The sequence below is a fragment of the Lepidochelys kempii genome, chromosome 4 (assembly GCF_965140265.1).
Source record: "Lepidochelys kempii isolate rLepKem1 chromosome 4, rLepKem1.hap2, whole genome shotgun sequence".
In the NCBI taxonomy this organism is placed as follows: Eukaryota; Metazoa; Chordata; order Testudines; family Cheloniidae; genus Lepidochelys; species Lepidochelys kempii.
The window spans coordinates 20921042-20943149 of NC_133259.1; the positions used below are offsets into that span (position 1 = coordinate 20921042).

General features: G+C 41.7%; 1 protein-coding gene across 9 annotated transcripts in view; it reads left to right on the forward strand.

Moving 5' to 3' along the window:
• CCSER1 (coiled-coil serine rich protein 1) overlaps window positions 1-22108 on the forward strand; it is a 1062049-nt gene that overhangs the window by 177308 nt on the left and 862633 nt on the right. The window lies entirely within an intron of this gene.

Sequence of the window (22108 nt, forward strand, 5' to 3'; positions counted from 1 at the left end):
TGCCCTGGGAGATTTTGACAAAGGTTTTGGCATTTCGAAAACTGGAACGGAGTTCTGATAGCACGGATTCCTCTCTCCAAACAGCGATCAGATCCCGTACCTCCCGTTTGGTCCATGCTGGAGCTCTTTTGCGATTCTGGGACTCCATCATGGTCACCTGTGCTGATGAGCTCTGCATGGTCACCTGCAGCTTGCCACGCTGGCCAAACAGGAAATGAGATTCAAAAGTTCGCGGTTCTTTTCCTGTCTACCTGGCCAGTGCATCTGAGTTGAGAGTGCTGTCCAGAGCGGTCACAATGGAGCACTCTGAGATAGCTCCCGGAGGCCAATACCATCAAATTGTGTCCACAGTACCCCAAATTCGAGCCGGCAATGTCGATTTAAGCGCTAATCCACTTGTCAGGGGTGGAGTAAGGAAATCGATTTTAAGAGCCCTTTAAGTCGAAATAAAGGGCTTCATTGTGTGGACGGGTGCAGGTTTACATCTATTTAACGCTGCTAAATTCAACCTAAAGTCCTAGTGTAGACCAGGGCTGAGGGGCTTATAGGAATGAGCTTGTATCCTGGGACTTTTCTAGAGGGGAGAAGGCAGCTGAGGAGAAGGAGACTCCTAAAGGAAGCCTGGGAGAAGAAAGTCCAGGAAAGAAGTCCTGAGAGTCATTGGCTCAGGAAGAGCTGAGCCTCCAGGAAGAAAGCCCTGGCAGCACTGTCATAGAGCGAGGAAGAACTCTGCAGAGCCTGGGAAAGAGGTGAAGAGTCTGCAGATGACTGGGTCCAGGGGTTGTGAACGAAGTTTTGTTCCTTTGTGTTTGGACATGGTTACGCGATAGTCCCCTTGGCAGAGAATGAAGTCATAATGCAGACCGCTGGAGGAGGAGGGTGAAGCAGAGGGGCTGCAACATCAGCTCTTGCCACAAGGAGGCACTCTGGGATTGAGAGTCTTCTGCGGTATTTTTTAAGAACATTCATAGAAACATTGATCAAAGAAAGAACCTGGTGCCTTAGCTTGGACACAGGAAGGGTTCTGCTCACTCTCGCTAAAGGCATGACTTAAAGCCAGGTGATGTCAACAGAAAAACTCCCATTTACTTCAGTGGGTTTGGATCAGGACCAAAGGCAGGACATCAGAGAGAATAAATATGCAAGTGACTTACACCAGTCTCACTATCAGAGCTATGCTCGAAGGTATGGTATGAATGAGTCAGCCTTTTTTAAGTTCCTCCTTATTCTGATAAATGGTTTAAATTGATAATGGCATTCTTGAGTGTTTCCATAGCAATGAATGTCAATGGGGTGTTTTCACAAGAGATATGGGTTGGTTTTCTAACACTAGGGGTGATACAGTCATCTAACATTTGCTTAAAATTCTGTTGATAAAAACTTTTGGACGCTTATGCTGATTTCCTAGACATAAAAGACCAGTATTCAACTGGAAAGTTTATAGAACAGATGATTGTTTTCTTAAAATGAAAATTTCAGCATTAAGCTACTATGCTGAAAATCTGTTGTCAATAGATCATCTCCCAACTGATTTGCCATTGAGGATTCATCCCTGGGGATATAGTCAATTCAGATTAACTGAACGGTGAGATTAAAGCCTTTTATTATGTGTGAACTGTGGGTTCTCAGCACCTCTGAAAATCAGGGCCTAAATGTAGTGCATAATTTGAACATAGAAGAAATAGCAACATGCTGTAAGCTGAGTTGCAAATCCTAATATGTTTAAACCAAAAGATTTTCATTTAGCAATGGGTGCATGACAATAGATACTATGAGAAACCTATCCAGCATGTGTGTATTGTTGATTGTCTATTTATGCTGTAAATTTTTTTGGCCTAGAGACAGTATACACTGAGCACACAACTGTTAGCAAATAATAAGTAATGTATCTGATTCAATGACAGCTAAAAATTGGCGAGCTCTAGACAATTATATTAAAATATTATTCCAATTAGTACCAGAGGGCTGCATTCCACGCTCCTAAATTAGGCTGTTGGGGATTATTGGCAAGTAAAAAAAATCATTACAGTGGCAATCCTTCCTTCTTGGTTCGGAATTGCACAAAAACCTGTCAGTATTTCCATGACCTTGAAGAATTTTTGAGTTAATGACTCATTTGGGTAAATAAATAAATAAAATGGTGACCTTACCTTGCTTTCTGTGATGCAGATATATAAACATTATTGTGAGAAATAGGGATTAGGAATACTTTCTAGTGTAGCTAAATCTAAATATCTCATGCTAAGGACAGTACACCTCTCAGTTAGTATAAATAGCTACCTGTAACCGCTTTTACGTAGGTAGCATATTCATCTTTTTGACAGTTAGAATTGTGAACAAGATGACTAACTGAATGACTAGATACAGTATATGTTATTTTGTAGCAATCTACAGAGCCTTCAGCAAGGGATGTAATTTGCTTATTAGGTGAATGTGTATTTTCACTTAACACCCCTATAATAGAAAAAGACAAAGAAACAACATATTTTTGTTTTAAAATATTTTTTGCCCATTAAGGCGACGGAAAGAATTGGATCACTCAAAGAAATATTGCAGGTACCACTTAAACTGCAAAGCCGTACAAGTCAACAGAAATAGCTGAAGACAAATTGAACCAGCTGTTTCACCTTCTCAAGAAATACAGAGTAAGAGGGTATAGCCTGGTAAGTAGAATGGTATAAGGCTCTGGAGCTCCATGTAAATATAGCACTGTGGCAGCAGAGCTAGCGTGTGTACGTCTAACTGGGCTGAGAATCGCCCTTACCAGCTGCACTGTTGTTGTATCCTAAGTACATAACTATTTGATAGAAAGAAAAGAGTAAATTGATAGTGAAAACTATGTTAATTTCAAGCGATGGGGAACAGTAACAAAGCCTATACTATGTGTTACAAAAACTCAGGGACGGGGTTGTTGCTTTCCAAACTTGGTACAAGGTTTCTAATTTAAATAAATCTTTGGGGGCAAACATTGCTGTATTGCATTCTATATTGCTGCCACTGATGTCATTGGAAACGTGCATAGGATACTTTGATTCCTCAAGTTCCCACTTCACTGCCTCTTCCTACAGTTAGCATTAGCAGCTGAACTTTTTCTGCACCAGCATTTTTGTGTCCTCCCTTATACGAAAAAAGAATTTAAAAGAGAAGCTAGGGAAAATATGTGCTGGGGGAAAAAAAATCTGACATTTGAGCAAAACCCTTTCTGAAAGAATGATTTAAACCCCTGTTTACCAGTGAAACTGTTATAGGTCCAAGTTACCATGGAAACAGAATTCAAATAATATTAGCAACAGCATATCTATTATGGTATTGCATTAACAATGCTGTAGTCAAGGATCACTTGCAGTTTCATGTACAAGCCACTGTTTTCAGTAATTTATAACCAAGAAAGCAAACAATGTTACAGACTAGAAACTAGCATTAAAAACAGAAGTCTCAGCGTTCAATTACTTATTGGGGAGGCGGGGTGAGGGGAGAGCGAGGGGCTCTTCCTTTTGCCAGTTTTCAGGGGGAAGCAATTGTATTAATTTAAACACGTGTAGAAGAATGTACAATATTCTATAGGTTTCAGAGTAACAGCCGTGTTAGTCTGTATTCGCAAAAAGAAAAGGAGTACTTGTGGCACCTTAGAGACTAACCAATTTATTTGAGCATAAGCTTTCGTGAGGTACAGCTCTCTTCATCAGATGCATACTGTGGAAACTGCAGAAGAGATTATATACACAGAGACCATCGAACAATACCTCCTCCCACCCCACTCTCCTGCTGGTAATAGCTTATCTAAAGTGATCACTCTCCTTACAATGTGTATGATAATCAAGTTGGGCCATTTCCAGCACAAATCCAGGTTTTCTCACCCTCCGCCCCCTCCCCCGCCCCACAAACTCACTCTCCTGCTGGTAATAGCCCATCCAAAGTGACCACTCTCTTTACAATGTGTATGATAATCAAGGTGGGCCATTTCCGGCACAAATCCAGGTTTTCTCACCTCCCCCCCCCCCCCCCTTTTTTTTTTTTTTTTTCCAAAAACCACACACACAAAATCACTCTCCTGCTGGTAATAGTCACATAAACACCACCCTATACCGGAAACCTACTGACTGCTATTCCTACCTTCATGCCTCCAGCTTTCACCCTGACCACACCACACGATCCATCGTCTACAGCCAAGCTCTGCGATACAACCACATTTGCTCCAGCCCTTCAGACAGAGACAAACACCTACAAGATCTCTATCAAGCATTCTTACAACTACAATACCCACCTGCGGAAGTGAAGAAACAGATTGATAGAGCCAGAAGAGTTCCCAGAAGTCACCTACTACAGGACAGGCCTAACAAAGAAAATAACAGAACGCCACTAGCCGTCACCTTCAGCCCCCAACTAAAACCCCTCCAACGCATTATTAAGGATCTACAACCTATCCTGAAGGATGACCCAACACTCTCACAAATCTTGGGAGACAGGCCAGTCCTTGCCTACAGACAGCCCCACAACCTGAAGCAAATACTCACCACCAACAACATACCACACAACAGAACCACTAACCCAGGAATCTATCCTTGCAACAAAGCCCGTTGCCAGCTGTGCCCACATATCTATTCAGGGGACACCATCACAGGGCCTAATAACATCAGCCACGCTATCAGAGGCTCGTTCACCTGCACATCCACCAGTGTGATATATGCCATCATGTGCCAGCAATGCCCCTCTGCCATGTACATTGGTCAAACTGGACAGTCTCTACGTAAAAGAATAAATGGACACAAATCAGATGTCAAGAATTATAACATTCATAAACCAGTCGGAGAACACTTCAATCTCTCTGGTCACGCAATTACAGACATAAAGGTCGCTATCTTAAAAACTTCAAATCCAGACTCCAGCGAGAAACTGCTGAATTGGAATTCATTTGCAAATTGGATACTATTAATTTAGGCTTAAATAGAGACAAGGAGTGGCTAAGTCATTATGCAAGGTAGCCTATTTCCCCTTGTTTTTTCCTACCCCTCCCCCCCAGACGTTCTGGTTAAACTTGGATTCATGCTGGAAATGGCCCACCTTGATTATCATGCACATTGTAGGGAGAGTGGTCACTTTGGAAAAGCTATTACCAGCAGGAGAGTGAGTTTGTGTGTGTGTGTTTTGGGGGGGGGGGGGTGAGAAAACCTGGATTTGTGCTTGAAATGGCCCATAGTGAAAATTTAATTTGTTTGCTAAATCAAAGTGATTTGATAATCAGTAGTAGCAGAAGTTTGCCCTGTCAGTTTGTCCAAAAAAGAATGCTCTTTCTTGAAAATGGATGGCCATGGTTTGCCACTAGAATTGGTGACAGGTTGTGACAATGAGCTATGCGGGTGGTGCCTATGTTAAGATTGTCTCAGTTGTCTCCAGGGGGCCTAAATGTGTCCCCTTTGCCAGACATCCCCGACCCAGAGTCACCATTCCGTCCCTTTTTCATTGTGTGTGCTGTTCGGCAGTAAAAGATAGTTCTGTTTATTTCACTCTCTCTTCCAATTAAGACAATTGAAAAAACCCCAGATATCTTTGTTTAAATGTTGCCCAGATTACTGGCTGAAGCCCTGACTTTGGTTTTAGGTGTATTCGACCACAACCTTCCCAGCTAGCTCTGTGCAGGTGCGCACACACTACATCTGCTAATTTCTTGGTTACCATGACAGAAAATTCAATCAATGCAGCTGGTGTTCCATGATCTGTATGGTGTTCAACGAGAATATGGCATCATCACAGGGAAGAACTGGGTTCCCAAAACCATGAGACATACTCTTGGCACTTACACGATCACTAGGATGGACAAGGGTACATGACTATATCCCTCACTGATAGGATCACATGCAGCCCTTGGCTAGAGCCCTGAAACAGGAGACATTAAATAATCCAGACAAGAATCTGACTGTACCTTTCGTGTTTGGAACGTTACATACAATTACAATGCCGATTCATTTCAATTGTGGTCCAGCATACAATTTTACAATAGTCTAATTGAATAAATAAAGAAAAATATGTATACGTCCTAAAAATTCTCTAATCTGGCGGACCTAATTTCTGAGTTCACACATGGTTTACACGCTCTCTCTAAGAGACTTAATCATGTCACCCTCATCCTTGTTATAGTTTCACTCGGCCAATTAGGGATCCGATAGAATACCCTGTTACTAGGGTGACAGATCAAACACACATGGCAAATATAGTTTATAAGCAGTGCAGAGACTGAAGTTTGTCCATGAAACATTTGTTCAGTAATTTCCGGTAATGAACAAATTCTAAACAACAAATAGGAAAAAAATCATCAAAAACCTGTTTGATGTGAATAGGTCACCATCTCTAGGCCTGTCCTGTCCAAAAAGCAGGTGTGATATACTTGTTGCTTCATGGCCATTTATTTTACAGACAACAAAATGCAATCTGAACTGGCAGAATGTTTAGTAGAAAAGAGACATATTTGGTCTAAGTTGTTTTGCTTGGCTGACCAATCCTTGGAATAATCTTTTAGATTATCTGTGGTCCACAAACTTCCAGTATAAATGTAACTTACATAGAAGTCTGCAGTTAAGATTGTATTCTGTTGAAATGCAGGATAGAGAATACTGAAGGAGCTTGTTTTGTCTTTGGATGTGAAACTTGGCACTATACATGTGGAAAATTTTTTCCAACCCATATGGTAATACCTTTACTTATGCACATACATGGTGCGTTACATATTACGGCAGCTGTAAAAACATTAACTGATCCACAAAGCAAATTACATGCTGCTGATATATTCCTTTTTATGGTAGAAAAGCAATTAAACCAGGTTTTATTTGATCATTTTAAACTTCACTGTGTGGTTTTTCAAAGAATCTGAGCCTTTGACTGCATTCTTATGTGGTTTGTTGTTATCAAAGTAAGAAGTGAGGGCTAGATTCACAAAAGAAACAAACTTTTAGGCACCAAGAAAATCATTCGGATTCACCATACCTGAGTTTGGTGCCTAGGCTCTCTATATAATGAATGGGAAGAGAGAGGCACTTAGAATTGGTTAGTCTCTAAGGTGCCACAAGTACTCCTTTTCTTTTTGCGAATACAGACTAACACGACTGCTACTCTGAAACCTGCACCTTAGAATGGGATTCATAAAAACCAGCACGCTAGGCGGCTCCTTGTCTAAGGTAGCTAATAGAAAATGCCAAGACAAGACGTGTGGGTATATGCTAAGCCCTGCTCCTCTCTCCGAGATAGGCACCTACCTCAGGGCTGCAGGGAGGTGCCTCCCTCTGCTTGAGATTCTCAACTGTAAAATGTGTCTTTGAATTAGGTGCTGTCAAGGTTCCTTCCCCATTCTGAACTCTAGGGTACAGATGTGGGGACCTGCATGAAAGACCCCCTAAGCTTATTTTTACCAGCTTAGGTTAAAAACTTCCTCAAACTTTGCCTTGTCCTTGAACCCTATGCTGCCACCACCAAGCGTGTTAAATAAAGAACAGGGAAAGAGCCCACTTGGAGACATCTTCCCCCCAAAATATCCCCGCAAGCTCTACACCCCTTTTCCTGGGAAAGGCTTGATAAAAATCCTCACCAATTTGCAGAGGTGAACACAGACCCAAACCCTTGGATTTTAAGAACAATGAAAAAGCAATCAGGATCTTAAAAGAAGAATTTTAATTAAAGAAAAAGTAAAAGAATCACCTCTGTAAAAATCAGGATGGTAAATACCTTACAGGATAATCAAATTCAAAACCTAGAGAATCTCTCCAGGCAAAACCTTAAGTTACAAAAAGACACAAAAACAGGAGTATACATTCCATTCAGCACAGCTATTTTACCAGCCATTAAACAAAAGGAATCTAACGCATTTCTAGCTAGATTACTTACTAACTTTTTACAGGGATTCTGAGCTGCATTCCTGTCTGTTCCCGGCAAAAGCATCCCACAGACAGACCCTTTGTTTCCCCTTCTGCAGCTTTGAAAGTATCTTGTCTCCTCATTGGTCACTTTGGTCAGGTGCCAGTGAGGCCATCCCAGCTTCCCAACCCTCCACAGGTGAAAGGTCCCTGCCTCCAGCCAGGAGGGATTCCATAGTTCTGTGTACAGAAAGGTGGCCACCCCTCCCCTCACATTCACGACAGGTTCCTCTGCCGTTTTTGCAAAAAGTCACGGGACAGGAGCCTCTCCCCTCAAACTTTTAGCTCAACGGTTAGAGTATTCACCTGAGATGTGAGAGAACCTCAGCTCAAATCCCCTTCTCTACCTGAGGGGAGAGGGGATTTGAACAGGGATCTGCCATCTCTCAGATGAGCGCTCTAGCCACTGGGCTATGGGATAGTCTGAAGTGGGGCTCCCTCAGCCCTGCCCCCCTTTTATATAAGCTCATCTATACTGCCCTGATGCAGTAGGCAAGCTCTGATTACACTTAACAAATCAGGCCCCACAGGAATGATAGGCTTTCCTCTATCTTCCACGGGTTCATGAATTGCTCTGGGGCTTAGGTGTCTGGACACCTGGTGCGGGGCTGCAGTGCACATGTTCAGAGGCAGAAACATATGCACTTGAGGAAATATTTACTGAAAAAAAATAGGCACCAAGCAAGTTTAGGCTCCTGCGAGGGCAGCTGAGCGGGTCATTGAGGCCTGATGCTGGGATTTAGTTGGCTGAAGTGGCAGTTAGGTGCCAAAGAAACTAGCCCAGTGTCTCCTGTGACTTTGTAGCTGAAAATATTTAGCAGACCCAGATTTATGCATGAAAAGGGTTTACTTTATCTTTGATACCACAAAGAATGTGATTGTTGTGATTTTTAAAAGAAGCACAATGAAAAAGCTCAAGTGCTCTGGAATCATCTTAGAATGTGGCTTGAAACAGTTCTTTTCTGACTGAATTTTCATTTTTCTTATTTATGGGGGATAGGAGTCAAATCTCAATCTTGTTGGCACACAGCAGTACACACATCACTGTAATGATGTTAACATTGCTTTTAGCTTGATGATCCGTGATTAATGCAGTCTTATGTGATTGGTGTCTTGATCAGCTCTGTCAAGACCTGATTCTTAACTATGGATTGACTGGAACCAGGAATCTTTTTGAAGATACTAATGAGAACATAAAATAGACTGAACTATTTGCCTGATTCCTTGGAGTTGCCCGCACATAAACTCCATGTCCATAAAAAGCAAAATGTCTCTCTCAAAATGAGTTATAGATTAATATTCCTTATATTTAGGGCCTGCTCCTCCGTCTATTGAATCCAGTGGTAAAATTTCCCATTCAATTCAGTGACGTGGTCTGTGATGGGTGAGGTGAATGGGGAGCACCATGGAAGATTAAATTTAGCATTGACAAATGCAAAGTAGCACACATTAGATGGAATAATTTGAATTAACTGTAACCAATCAAGAAAAAGAACTTTAGATGTTGGGTCAATGGAATCTTCCATTTAAAGTGCAGTAATCATCCAAAGAACAAACAAAATCATAGGGGAGATAGGAGAATAAGATAGAAAATAATGCATTACCATTATACAGGCAAATCACAGGTGAAAACAGATATGAACAGAAGTTAAGATGACTCTAAGCCATGTATTTAGGCAATTCCTTTCACAGGTAGTTTTGGAATTTCTTCTTCATTGGTCTTAAATTCACACTCATTTATTGTATAAATTGTTTCTGCATGTTAGTCGACCATAGAAAAATTGCTTACGAACTATTACAAGATTTATTGTTTCCTTTTTAGAGTATCTTATATACCACTAAGAAATAATATGATTATTGGATGGCTCTATTCAGAAGAGGAAGCTGCTCATGGTATATAAAAGATATCCAAAAGCTTTACATTAGATACAGAGATTTGTAGAATGTTGGCAAAGTATTCTGCGTTTTTAAATATTCTTTCCGTTTACTGGGTTATTTGTATTTGTATTTTCTTTTTGAAGTATGTGTGAGAGGGCAGAAGGGGAATTACTTCATTATGTCCATGAATTATTCAGTTATGATTCTCAGCATTAATAATCCTTTAAATAGCTTAATATTTTCCTTTTAGTATGTCAGATTTTTTCCTAATGCAGATTGTGTGCCACATTTCTTAGCTGGTTACAGTCTTGATGAAGTACTAGCTGCTAGCAATCCCTGCAAACAATTTCAGACCTTAACTATAAATGATTAATTCTAATCTTATTTTCTGGCACCACATAAATTACAACCACATATAAATAGATGTGTGTTCTGCTGTCTGTACATTTTTTTGACAAGAACCCATTTACTCTCTCCAGAGAGTCTTCTCCCAACCCTTGAAAATTTTATCCCCAAATAGTATCCTCCACATTTTCCCCCAGCACAGACAGAAAGCTGTGCTTCAGCTCTTGCCCTGGTTTGTGTCATTTGCATTGATAATTTATTTTACAATTTATATCCACAAGCTGAATTTTATAGTAATAATATAATACAATACTCTTTGTTTAGTGCCAGCATTCAGTCTGTAATTTTTTTTACTTTCAGTAACTGAGTCAGTAATTTTTCTGAATGTGAGAAGCCAATTCCATAATCAAAGGCCATAAACAGAAAAGCCTAGAATCTCCAATGTATATTGGGGAATCTGTGTGCAGAAAATGACTAGAAACAAGAACCCAAGAAAAATAACTGGAAAGATACTCTGGGTACCTACGTATATGTCAAAATATTTCTGAGCTAAGGGAAAATTTTAGAATGGGTCCATGTCCCATTTTCAAAAGGAAATTAGGCAGTTAGGCTCCTAAGACTTGTTAAAGTCCAGGAAATTTTCCTACCATTGAAATCAATGGGATTCAGGCACCCAACTCACTGAGGCACTTTTGAAAATCCCAGTAGATGCTTAAAGACCTTTGAAAATCTGGTCCTATAGTCTCAATCACATCATTCCTGATGTGCTTCAGAGTCCCATGGATGTCTGTGGGAATTTTGATTTCTGAAGAATAAAGTATTTTGCTTGAAATCAAACAAGAGATTTCAAAAGGATATCAATGTGATCAGATAATCCAGATTCAGTAAGACCTCTGACAGCAATGAGTGTTCTATCAGCAGCAGTTTCTTAATGGAAGAAACAAAAACAAAGAAATGCAAAAATTGATTTTAGAACAAAGTATTAATTTACCTCTCCATTATCTTTTTATCGAGCAAAGGTCTCAATCTGACAGTATTATGTCGATAATACACAGAAGCCTTATTGATTACATATGCAAAATGCTTACAAAAAAAATAAATAAATCAAAATGTAATGTTATAACCCAGGTCTTCATGTTCCAGGATGGTAAAGTCATATTAACATATAACCAAAGTTAACTGTCAGAAGCAGAGTGATGCGCAGCAGATCTCTATGAAAAAGTTGTTAAACTTCAGCTCTTAAATGGATGTTGCTTCATTAAATTGCTTGCTATTGAAATGCTTAATATCACCCAAGCAATAGTCAAGACTGTTATGGTATTGCTATAATTAGATGGCAATCTATGTCATCTACATAAAAGAACCTTGGATCATACTGAAGGATGACAGGTCCAACAGCTCTGTGTGTGTGTGTGTGTGTGTGCATACATTCACACAACACACACACATGCAACGGTAACAGAACAAAGCCCACTTGTTTTGAGAACAAAATTGATCAGACCTAAATCTCCCCGTAGACACCAGCACTAATACGAAAGAAAATAACCAGCTGAAAAGCAATCAGAATGGACTGCACTTAGCTGCATTGCTGAATGCTTCTAGAAATGCCAAAGACACCAATAAAGACAGAGAATCTGTGTCCGCCACCATTAGGACATCATTGTATGCTTTTAACCATGTTGTTTTAGGAGTATGAAGTCTACGAAACTCAGATTGAAGATAAAATTGTAACAAAGTAATAGTTTCATTTGGAATTTTTATAATTTTCAGATTGGTCTACTAAAGTGAAGTGCAAATCTGAGTCTCATATACAGTACTATTTGTGGATATCCAGCCCTAAATTGCTTCATTCTGCCTGAGTTTGTAAATTATGTTGACTTGATTTTGTGTGTGGTTTTATTTAGTTCACTGGTTATTTGGGAATTAAATAGGATTATTACATTAATATGTTTGATGAATATTTGTGCACTTATACGTGGGCTGTGTTTATCATCTATAAATAAAATATTAATTTTAAATGAGTGCAATTATAATAATAGCGACTTTTGTATGTCCATAATAAAATATGTAAATTGGAAACGGGGTCAGTAATTGATGGGTTCAGAGTGCTTCTCTACAGAAGGAATTATTTATCATTTGTAATTCAGGAATGCTTAATGGCTCCAATCAGAGATGGCTCCTTTGTGTTAGGCACTGTACAATCACTTACTAATAAGACAGGCCTTGTCCCGAAAAGCTTGTAATCTTTGTTTTAGAATTGTGTTTGGCTTTAAGCCCTGTATTACCTTAATGTCATCTGGCAAAAACATTTGAGAAAACACACTGTATTAAGTAACTTGGCCAAAGCTTTCAAAAAACCTACTGGCTGCAGGAAGCCACTTGTCCAATACTCAGCTGTCTTCAAAAATCACTGCATGTAGCCCTTGCTAGAATGAAACCATCTTTAGCTAATATTTCTTAGTTTAAGAAGTCTGGACCTGATCTAAAACCTATTGAAGTCAAAGAACTTTGGATGTGACCTCTATCAATAGGATGAAAAAAGGACAGTTGGATAATTTCTCTTGTTGTACAGAATTTTCAATAATAACAAAAATAGTTCCAAATGAATAGGCAAGGCCTTCAGATACCTAGAAATATTTTTTGAATGTATACTCCATTCTGATTATGTACGTTAAGGTGATTGTTGAGAAGTAGTCTGAACTGAGGCATGTATGGGGGCCATTTTATCCAAAATACTAATACACCATTATTTTAAATTATTGGCTATCCATTTGCCTAAATAACTATACCAGTGTATCCTGTTAGAGCTAGAAACAAAATACCTAATCTAACATCCATAAGTAAGAAACTGTTAGAGAAACTTTTTAAAGTTACCAGAAGTGACACGTCTGTAAATAATTAAATTACAGAACATGAACCCCTCCACCAAAATACCTAGACAGCAAATACCTAGATCTTTCTCAGGAGACACAAGCAGAAGAGTGACTGAATAGGTCCATGCACATGTATGTCTCCTTCCTTAGCTACCTACTAAGTAATATGGACACTCTGCCTTCCTCCCTGCTCTGGCTACATTACTAAGAACATTGTTAAAGATGGTTAGAGACACTATTTTTGTAGGACATGACAAAAGAGATAAAAATATAGACAGGTTTTCTGAAGTGCTCAGGGTTGGTATACCTGTTTTCCCACTGAAGAGTAAAACTCCCTTAGGAGAGGAAGGAATGCCCACTGGTTAGGACATCAGACTGGGAGACCTGAGTTGAATTCCCTGTTATGCCACAGACTTCCTGTGTGACCTTGGACAAGTCACTTCACTTCTCTGTGCCTCAGTTCCCCATTTGTAAAATAGGGATGGTAATACCTGCATACACCATCGGACTGTCACGAGGATAAATACATTAAACGTTGTGAGGTGCTCAGATACTACTGTAATAGCGGCCATGTCTATACTGTGCCACAGTGTGGACTATGAGAGTGTGAATTGCATCGTGCACCAAAGTCTTGCGATCTAACTGCCTCATGTGGATGCCTCATACTCTTTGAAAGAGGACTACATTAATGCAAACTAAGGGTATGTCTACACTGTAGTTAGACATCCGTGGCTGGCCTGTGCCAGCTGTCTCAGGCTCATGTGGCTTGAGCTGCAGGGCTGTTTAATTGAGATGTAGACATTCCGGCTTGGGCTGTAGCCCGAGCTCTGGGACCCTCCCACCTTGCAGGGTCCTAGAGCCCAGGCTCCAACCCATGCCAACAATGGAAGACTACACTGCGGTTAAACAGCCCCACAGCCTAAGCCCTGCAAGCCTGAGTCAGCTGGCATGGGCTAGCCACGGATTTTTAATTGCCGTGTAGACATATACCCAAGTAACTTTTTGTATCCACGGGGCACTTAGGTTGCACCACTTTGGCGTGGTTCTGCAGTTCACACCCCTGTAGTCCAGAATGTGGCACAGTGTAGACAAGTCCTTAGTCCTAAAATAGTAATGGGTTTGAAAATCCCAATCTAAAGCCTTCCAAATCCAGTATTGCTGGGTCAAATGTGAGTTCTACCCAAATGAGGACTGAATGTAGACTTCAGTGATTGGCTTGCTATTGGGTGTCTCACTGCAGTAATTACTGAACCAACAGTATGCCCAGAGCTGTGCTGAAATTATTGGTACTGTTACGGAGAAACAGATGTTCTGGCATAAGGAATGGCTAGAGATAAACTGAAGTTGATAAACTAAAGCACTTATTAATTTTAGCCCCATTCTAACTGAAGAAGGAGGGAAAATTCAAATGCAAAACAGAGACATGGAAGTAGGAAAGTTCTTTTTAAGCTTCTGAGATCAAAAGTCAGTGGAGAATTTTATTAAACTTTTTTTGTTGGAGAGCTTGTCTCTTCACAAAATGATTAGGCCTTCTGGAATAAATAAATTATACGTCAGCATTAATAGACAATCAGCATTTCCCTAGAACATTGGTGAGAGGTTTCATTTCTTTTTCTTAACGTAACAAAGCATTGAAACACAGGATTGAATTAAAGTACAGTTAAGGCCTCTTTTGCGTGTTTTTTTTTTTTTTTTTTTTTTTTAAAAACTAGTGTTATTCCTCTCCTGGGACATAATTGACCATGATGGGGAAGGTTAAAAAATCTTAAAGTTTAAAAAAAATAATAAATAAATCTAGAACTTCTGTTCCCTGCACCAAAAAAGGGAGTTCTCAAGGTAGCATAATCTAATGGATATGGTGCAGGAATAGAAATCAGGATAGCAGGCTTCCATTCAATGCTCAGGTGCAGACCTGCTGTGTTACCTTGGGCAAGTCACTTCTCCTCACTGTGTGTCTATTTCCCTTCCCAACCTTTATCAAAAATGCCTGTAGGGTGGCACTGGGAACGTTACTGATGTGCTTACATGTTATCTGCCCTGTTGGGTATGCTCTTGTGTCCGATTTTACATTCTTGTGAAATGACTGGCTGGAAAAAAATATTATCAGCAAGAGTTTTTCCTCAAAGGTCTGTGATGATAACAGAGAAGCAAACAAGTTAACGTGATTGGAATGTAAATGAAGAAGCTCCCCATCTTGGAGTTCAGCCTAACCCTATGATGCTGTGGAGCTCTACAGTCCCACAGGTGCTCACTATCTTCCAAAGCAACTCTTACCTTGAGCTCCAGTGCAAGAGGTGGGAGAAGCTGCATGGGAGCGTTACTCCTTTTTTATTGGAACCAAGGTAGTGGCTTGCCTGTGTCATGCTGCTTTTACCTGGGTGATACTCCTCATTCTTTACTACTACAGTTCTAGTTCATTGTTTCTCCACCACAGGCTGGTTGGGGAGTGTGTGTGTGTTTGTATGTCATTCGTGATGACTAGGATGAATAGGATGAGTTTTGAGTGGAGAACTGCTTGCAACATGTACTTGCAGTAGTTGTTTCTGTGGTGGTTAGATCAGCACTTGGTGATATGCAGTGATCAGTGGGGGATTGATTAGCACTAGAGAAGATTTAGGGGTTCAGAAACTATCACAGAAGGCCTTCATGCAGATGGATCCCCTGAGACACTGTTTCTGGGGTACAAATCCTTTGAGTGAGGAGTCCATGTCCCTCACAGAAGGATCTGCAAGGAGACCCTTGTGGGAGTTTGCAGTCTCATTTTCTACAGGGTGTTGATCTGGACCCTAGCTAAGCTTCAAAAGACTTTCTCTCAGTAGGTCATGTTTATAAATACAGGCAAGGCCTGAAGTTCCTACAAATGCTATAAGAACTCTGTGACGTTGCATTCCATATGTTTTATGGAAATATGCTAATGAGTGTGAATATAATGTAACTGGAATATGCTTCGTGCAAAAGGTCTCTTGTAAGGTATCATTACAAAGCTTTTGATCTACTGAGTGTGTTCATCCTAATTGTATGAATGTACCAAATGTGCCAAAGATATAACGGGGGTGGAACAGAACAAAAATGCTGCCAGTCATGAGAAATCCCCTAGTTACCACCTGAGCTGGAACTAACAAGAACTGTACCGGGGAAAGGATTGGGCCCAGACTAAGAAGGAGTCTAGTCTGTGAAAGAAGAGTATTGGAACATCTCTGAGGGTGAGATTTACCTGTATTTAGTTTCTTAAATGTATTAGGCTTAGACTTGCATGGTTTTTTTTATTTTGCTTGGTAACTTACTTTGTTCTGTTGGTTATTACTTGAAACCACTTAAATCCTACTTTTTATACTTAATAACATCACTTTTGTTTATTAATTAACCCAAGTAAGCGATTAATACCTGTGGGAGCAAACAACTGTGCATATCTCTCTATCAGTGTTATAGAGGGTGGACAATGCATGAGTTTACCCTCTATAAGCTTTATACAGAGTAAAACGGATTTATTTGGGTTTTGGATCCCATTGGGAACTGGGTGACTGGGTGCTGGAGATAGGTAACCTGCTGAGTGGTTTTCAGTTAAAGCCTGAAGTTTTGGGAGCGTGGACCAGACCTGGGTCTGTGTTGTTGCAAACTAGCATGTCTGGCTCAACAAGACAGGGTTCTGGAGTCCCACAGTGGCAGGGAAAACGGGCTCAGAGGTAGTTTCAGCACATCAGGTAACGGTCCCAAGGGGGTCTCTGTGACCGAAGTTTTACACAAACTCTTAGAGAGACAAGATGGTTGAGGTAATATCTTGTATTGGACCAACTTCTGTTGGTGAGAGAGATCTGAAGAAGAACTCTGCATAAACTCAAAAGCTTGTCTCTTTCACCAGCAAAAGTTAATCCAATAAATATATTACCTCTCCCACATTGTCTTTCTAGTCCCTTCCTGGGACTGACGCGGCTCTGACAACACTGCACGTAAGAACTCTTGTTTAGCATGATTGTGTAAAACCAGTGCAAATTAAATGCCCCCAGTTGATTTAGGTTCTAAATGTCCCAATTTAATGTCTATAATCAGATATACTTACTGCGGTTATGAATATTTGTTTTGTAAAAGTTCACTCTTTTAGTGTTGCATTTACTTTGATATACTCCTCAGCCATAAACTATGATGATTCTGTGCTCCATTTTCCATTATGCATGACTTTGGCTTTATATAATTACGTTAGTAAAACCATGATACTGCAGAATGTCTCTTTGAGATGTGAGGTTAGCACATAGTATATATTCACTAGGTACCCCCATAAATGGAGCATGGGCATTTTTAAAGTCTGAAACAGAATCTGGCTGCAATTTCACATGTTTTATTTTATACTTAGGATGTATTAATGCCATCTCAACATATTTGCTGCGGATACCAACAGATTAGCTGCTGTCTTTGGGCTAGGGGATTATTGAGTTTTGTGTTCTCATTTTATGTGATTTAAGATGTTTGTCGAATGCATTCTGGGCTGCTTATTCAAGTTCATACATTGTAGTTGTTTGGTTTTTTCCTTTTAACATATGCAGTATATTAACCAGCTTTTGTCATTAAATACTTTAAGATGCTTTTTAAGAACTGCATGGATTGTTCTTGTAGTCTTTTAAAGTTTGTTACTACAACATTTTAAAAAAAACATTGTGTGTGAACAGTACTGAATCACTGTATCTTGCAGATATGCTACAGGGTACTTCAATATCATTTTTGATAAAAAATGTTCAAACTACGGTATCTAAAAGAACTTTAGCCCACTTCTATTTAGGTTCCCTTTTCATTGTGTGTCTGTGTAGAACTTTGCACAATTGGTCCTAATCTTTGATTGGTGCCCCTCGTGCAATGCAAATAATAATAGTGATAGACAGCCAAGTTTTAATATTTTTGTCATACCAGTCTGTGATCCTGGAATTTCTGAAAGGTCCAGGGGTAAAATTTTCACAAGTGTCCATAAGGAAAAGATGTTAAAATGTATTTCGGTGTTGCAAGATGTCTACATACCTCTAGTGCAGAGGGGGGCAAACTACAGCCCGCGGGCCACATCCGTCCTGCAGGACCCTACCCTCTGGCCCCCGAGCTCCTGCCAGGGAGCGGGGTCAGGAAAGGCTTGCAGAGGAGCCAGCCCAACTCCCCAGCAGCATGGTGAGCGGGATGGAGGCTAGTCCCTGGCCCCTCCCTGCCTCCCTCGCAGTCACAGTTCCCCCAGCACCTTGGCAGTGTGAATGCAGCTCCGGCCGGGCAGCACGGCTGTAGCGCGGCCAGACCTGGGCATCCAGGGCAGTGCGGTCAGCGGGAGTTCTGGGGGGGAGGCGAGGAGAAGGGGAGGTTGCGGGGGGGTGGTTAAGGAGCCTGGGCCCTTCTGCTGGGGACTGGGGAAGAGCAAACCAGGGCCCCACTCCACCTCCGGCATGCTTGGCCCCTGTCCCCAGCAGCCAAGCCCAGACAGAGAGCGAGCCCTGCTCGACTGCCAGGAAAAGCAGCCAAACGAGCAGGGGAAATGCACAGGGAAAGGACTGAGCCCCTCTTTCCCCCACCCCACAGGTAACGTAGGGCGGGGAGAGCAGGGAGGGTTGGATGGGGCGGGGAGGATGCAGGGGGGCGGTCAAGGGGTAGGGAGCAGGAGTCCTGGGGGTAGTCAGGGGTGGGAAGCAGGGGGAGTTGAATGGGGGTGGGAGTTCTGGGGGGCTGGAATGGGGGTGGGGGCCAAGCCACGCCTCACTGTTTGGGGAGGCATAGCCTCCCCCAGCCTTCCCTACCTGGCCCTCCATACAATTTCTGTACGTGATGTGGTGCTAGGGCCAAAAAGTTTGCCCACCCCTGCTCCAGTGGGATTTTCAGTCTCCAATTTTTAATGAGTTCCAACAACTATTTAAATGTGTTAACAATGTCTGGCATCAAGCGATGTGTGTTTTGTGATCAGCTGCAATATTTCCTCCTTTTTTCTTTCAATTTAATAGTGTGCAAGGTTTTTTTAGGCTAGTATTTTCTGGTTTGTAACAATACAGTTCTTGGGCTCGGAGTGAGTTTACGTCCACATTAGTGTCCGGTAACATAGTACAGTAAATCCATGTAACAGCTTTTTCATTATTTTTATTTTTATGCTTGGCACTCCATAGCACAAAACTCATGTAGCAAATTCTACATTTGTCAGCACGAGGAAAATAAATAGTAATTATGAGGCAGACGTACCAGCAGCTTAACATTCAGGTAAAGGGAACAAGATGTTCTTCTGTTTCAGGCAATTGTAATGGTTGCATGATATTTATTTTCCTTCTGTACAATACCTATTCTTAATTAGGTGAAGGTTTCCATACTCCTCTGTTGTCACTTTAAACCCCTGGGATCTGTAAATGTAGGTACAGCATTAACAATTAGCTTCTGCTCTCAGCCGATGAAGTAGGCTGATAATTGCGGCTGCTGCGAAGGACCATGTGACAGGGTCGAAGACTCACTGGCGCGGTGCCGCCTGCTGGTCGTCTGGGAATTAGCTCTTTTCCAGCCTTGGAGCGCCCTCTGCTGGCCAGTGTCTCACCTGCCTCAGGCCCCCCCATGTCCCTCCTGGACCCCGGTGCCCCTTACCTTGGGGTTCTGCCCCAGCATTACCCAAACTCTCTCGGTCTTCCCTCTCAGGGGAACCCCCTCCACCTTGCCTCAGAGGCTACTGCTGGTCGTCATCTAGCCCCTTCTCACTGGGGCAAACTGCAGTCTGTAGTGGCCACTCATCATCGGCAAGGGGGTTGGACCAGATGCTTCTGCCTATTCCCGGGCTGCACCTCCCAGCCCCAGTACCTGCATAGGCCTTTATCAAGGCCTCAGCCTGGGGAGTTGCCAGGCACGAGCTCTCTTGCTCCTCTTGCCTTTCCCCAGCCCTGCTCTGCTTCAAATACCCTATTCCTAGGCAGCTAAGTTCTTCTCCCTCCAAGGCTGGAGAGAGACTGTGACCCAGCTCCTCCCTTAGGCCTTCTTATACTTCCATTCCGGCCCTGATTGGCTGCCTCAAGCCCACTCCTAATTGGCTCCCCAGGGCCGCCCTTTCCTAGGACTGTTTTTAACCCCTTCCACACTGGAGCGGGGTGACCGCCCCGCTACAGACCACTATAAGGAGAGGGAGGCAGAAGTCCTTGTACTACAGATACCATGTTTCTAGAAGATAATGCCTAATTGAGTTTAAAGGACTGATTTGCATTTAAGGATCTTGTCTTGTGCTGGGAATGAGAGGAGCAATATATGTGGAGAAAGAGTACTGTGAAATGATTAGAAGTAACATAAAGAGTGAAATAATTATGGTAAACCTATCATATCTGGCCACAGCACTCTTACTGAAGGAATACTAGGACTCAGAGAAACTATCCTCAAACCACTCACCGGACAAAGGGCCAGCTTCCTCCAGGACACAACAGACTTCCTCCAGAAACGCCACAATATTGTCATTCTCCCTCAACATTATCATTGTCACTTCCCTATACACCAACATCCGTCACAACTATGGCATCGCTGCAGGTGGCAAGAAGTTACAAGATAATGGACAACTCTCAGATACCCACCCCAAACACATTGCCAAACTCGTCTATTTCAACCTCACCCATAATAATTTTATGTGCAACAACAAACCATGGGAACAGCCACAGACACTAGGATGGCTCCCCAATATGCCAATCTCTCCAAGGGCCTCCTTGAAGAAGAATTTCTGGACAAATGCACCATGAAACCAATGATATACCTGAGATAAAATGATGATATTTTCATCCTCTGGACAGATGACCTAAACTCTCTCATAGATTTCCACCACAACTTCAGCAACCACCACCCTTCCTTTAAACTCTCTCTGCACTATTCCCACATTAGCATCAACTCCCTGGACACCACAATCAGCTTAAACAATGAAACCCTGCAGACGGCTATATACAAGAAACCCACGGATCACCACACCTACCTTCACAGATCTAGTAACCACCCCAAACTCACCAAGAAGAAATCTGTTATCTACAGCCAGGCATTCAGATACCCCAGAACATGTTCAGAGGAGAAAGTCCAGGATACACACCTTAACAAACTTAAAGCCACCTTCACCAAACAGGGACCCTCCACCAGAAAAAAAAGATGGCATCATGGAACAGGCCACCCAAATACCCCAAGAGAGCCTGATTCAATAGTGGTATCAAACCCACTCCAACCACATACCCCTAATTGTCACCTATCACCCCACACTGGAACCACACAGAGTATCATCAAACAGTTATAACACATATTTGATGGGGACCCATCCTGAAAGGAATCTTTCCTGAGTCTGCACTTTTGGCCTTCAAACAACCCCCAAAAACTTCAAGCTCATCATCAGAAGCAAGCTCCACATAGGCCAGGACACACAAATTCAAAGCGGCACCAGGCCCTGCCAGAACAACAGATGCAAAACCTGTAGGTGTATTTCCATGGCTACAATGATCAACACCCCACAGAACACATCTTTCAAGATCTCTGGGTCCTACACATGCTATCACAACTTGTGGTGTTCCTCCTCCAGTGCACTAAATGCCCCAAGACAATCACCATGCTCTCGAATGAACCTACACAGAAAAATAAGACAAAAAACCCATTTCACCTGTGGATGAACACTTTTCTTAAAGCGATCAGTCTAAATCTGACCTCTGTTCTAATCCTCAAAGGAAACATGTATAACATCTTCAAAAGATGATCCTGAAAGCTTAAATTCATAATTTTTCTAGACACTAAAAATCAGGGACTGAATAGATACATTGGATCTATGGCTTATTGCAACAGTCGATATAACATACTACCTCCCTCACCCCCAGATTTCCCCCCCACCCTTTCCCCATTATGACTGGAGAAGTGAATGGGTCACTTCACCTTGAATGGTCCCTTGAAATATGTGTTCGCTACTTATGCTAAACAATCTATTTCACCTTGTATTTAGCTGTGACATACTGAGTACATTTACCAGAACTGAAGAAGATCTCTGTGTAAGATCAAAAGCATGTCTCTCTTACGAGGAGAGGTTGGTCCAATAAAAGATATTACCTCATGCACATTGTGTCTCTAATGATTTGCCATGAAAGTCATCAAGTACCTGGGCCAATCTTCTGTGTGTAT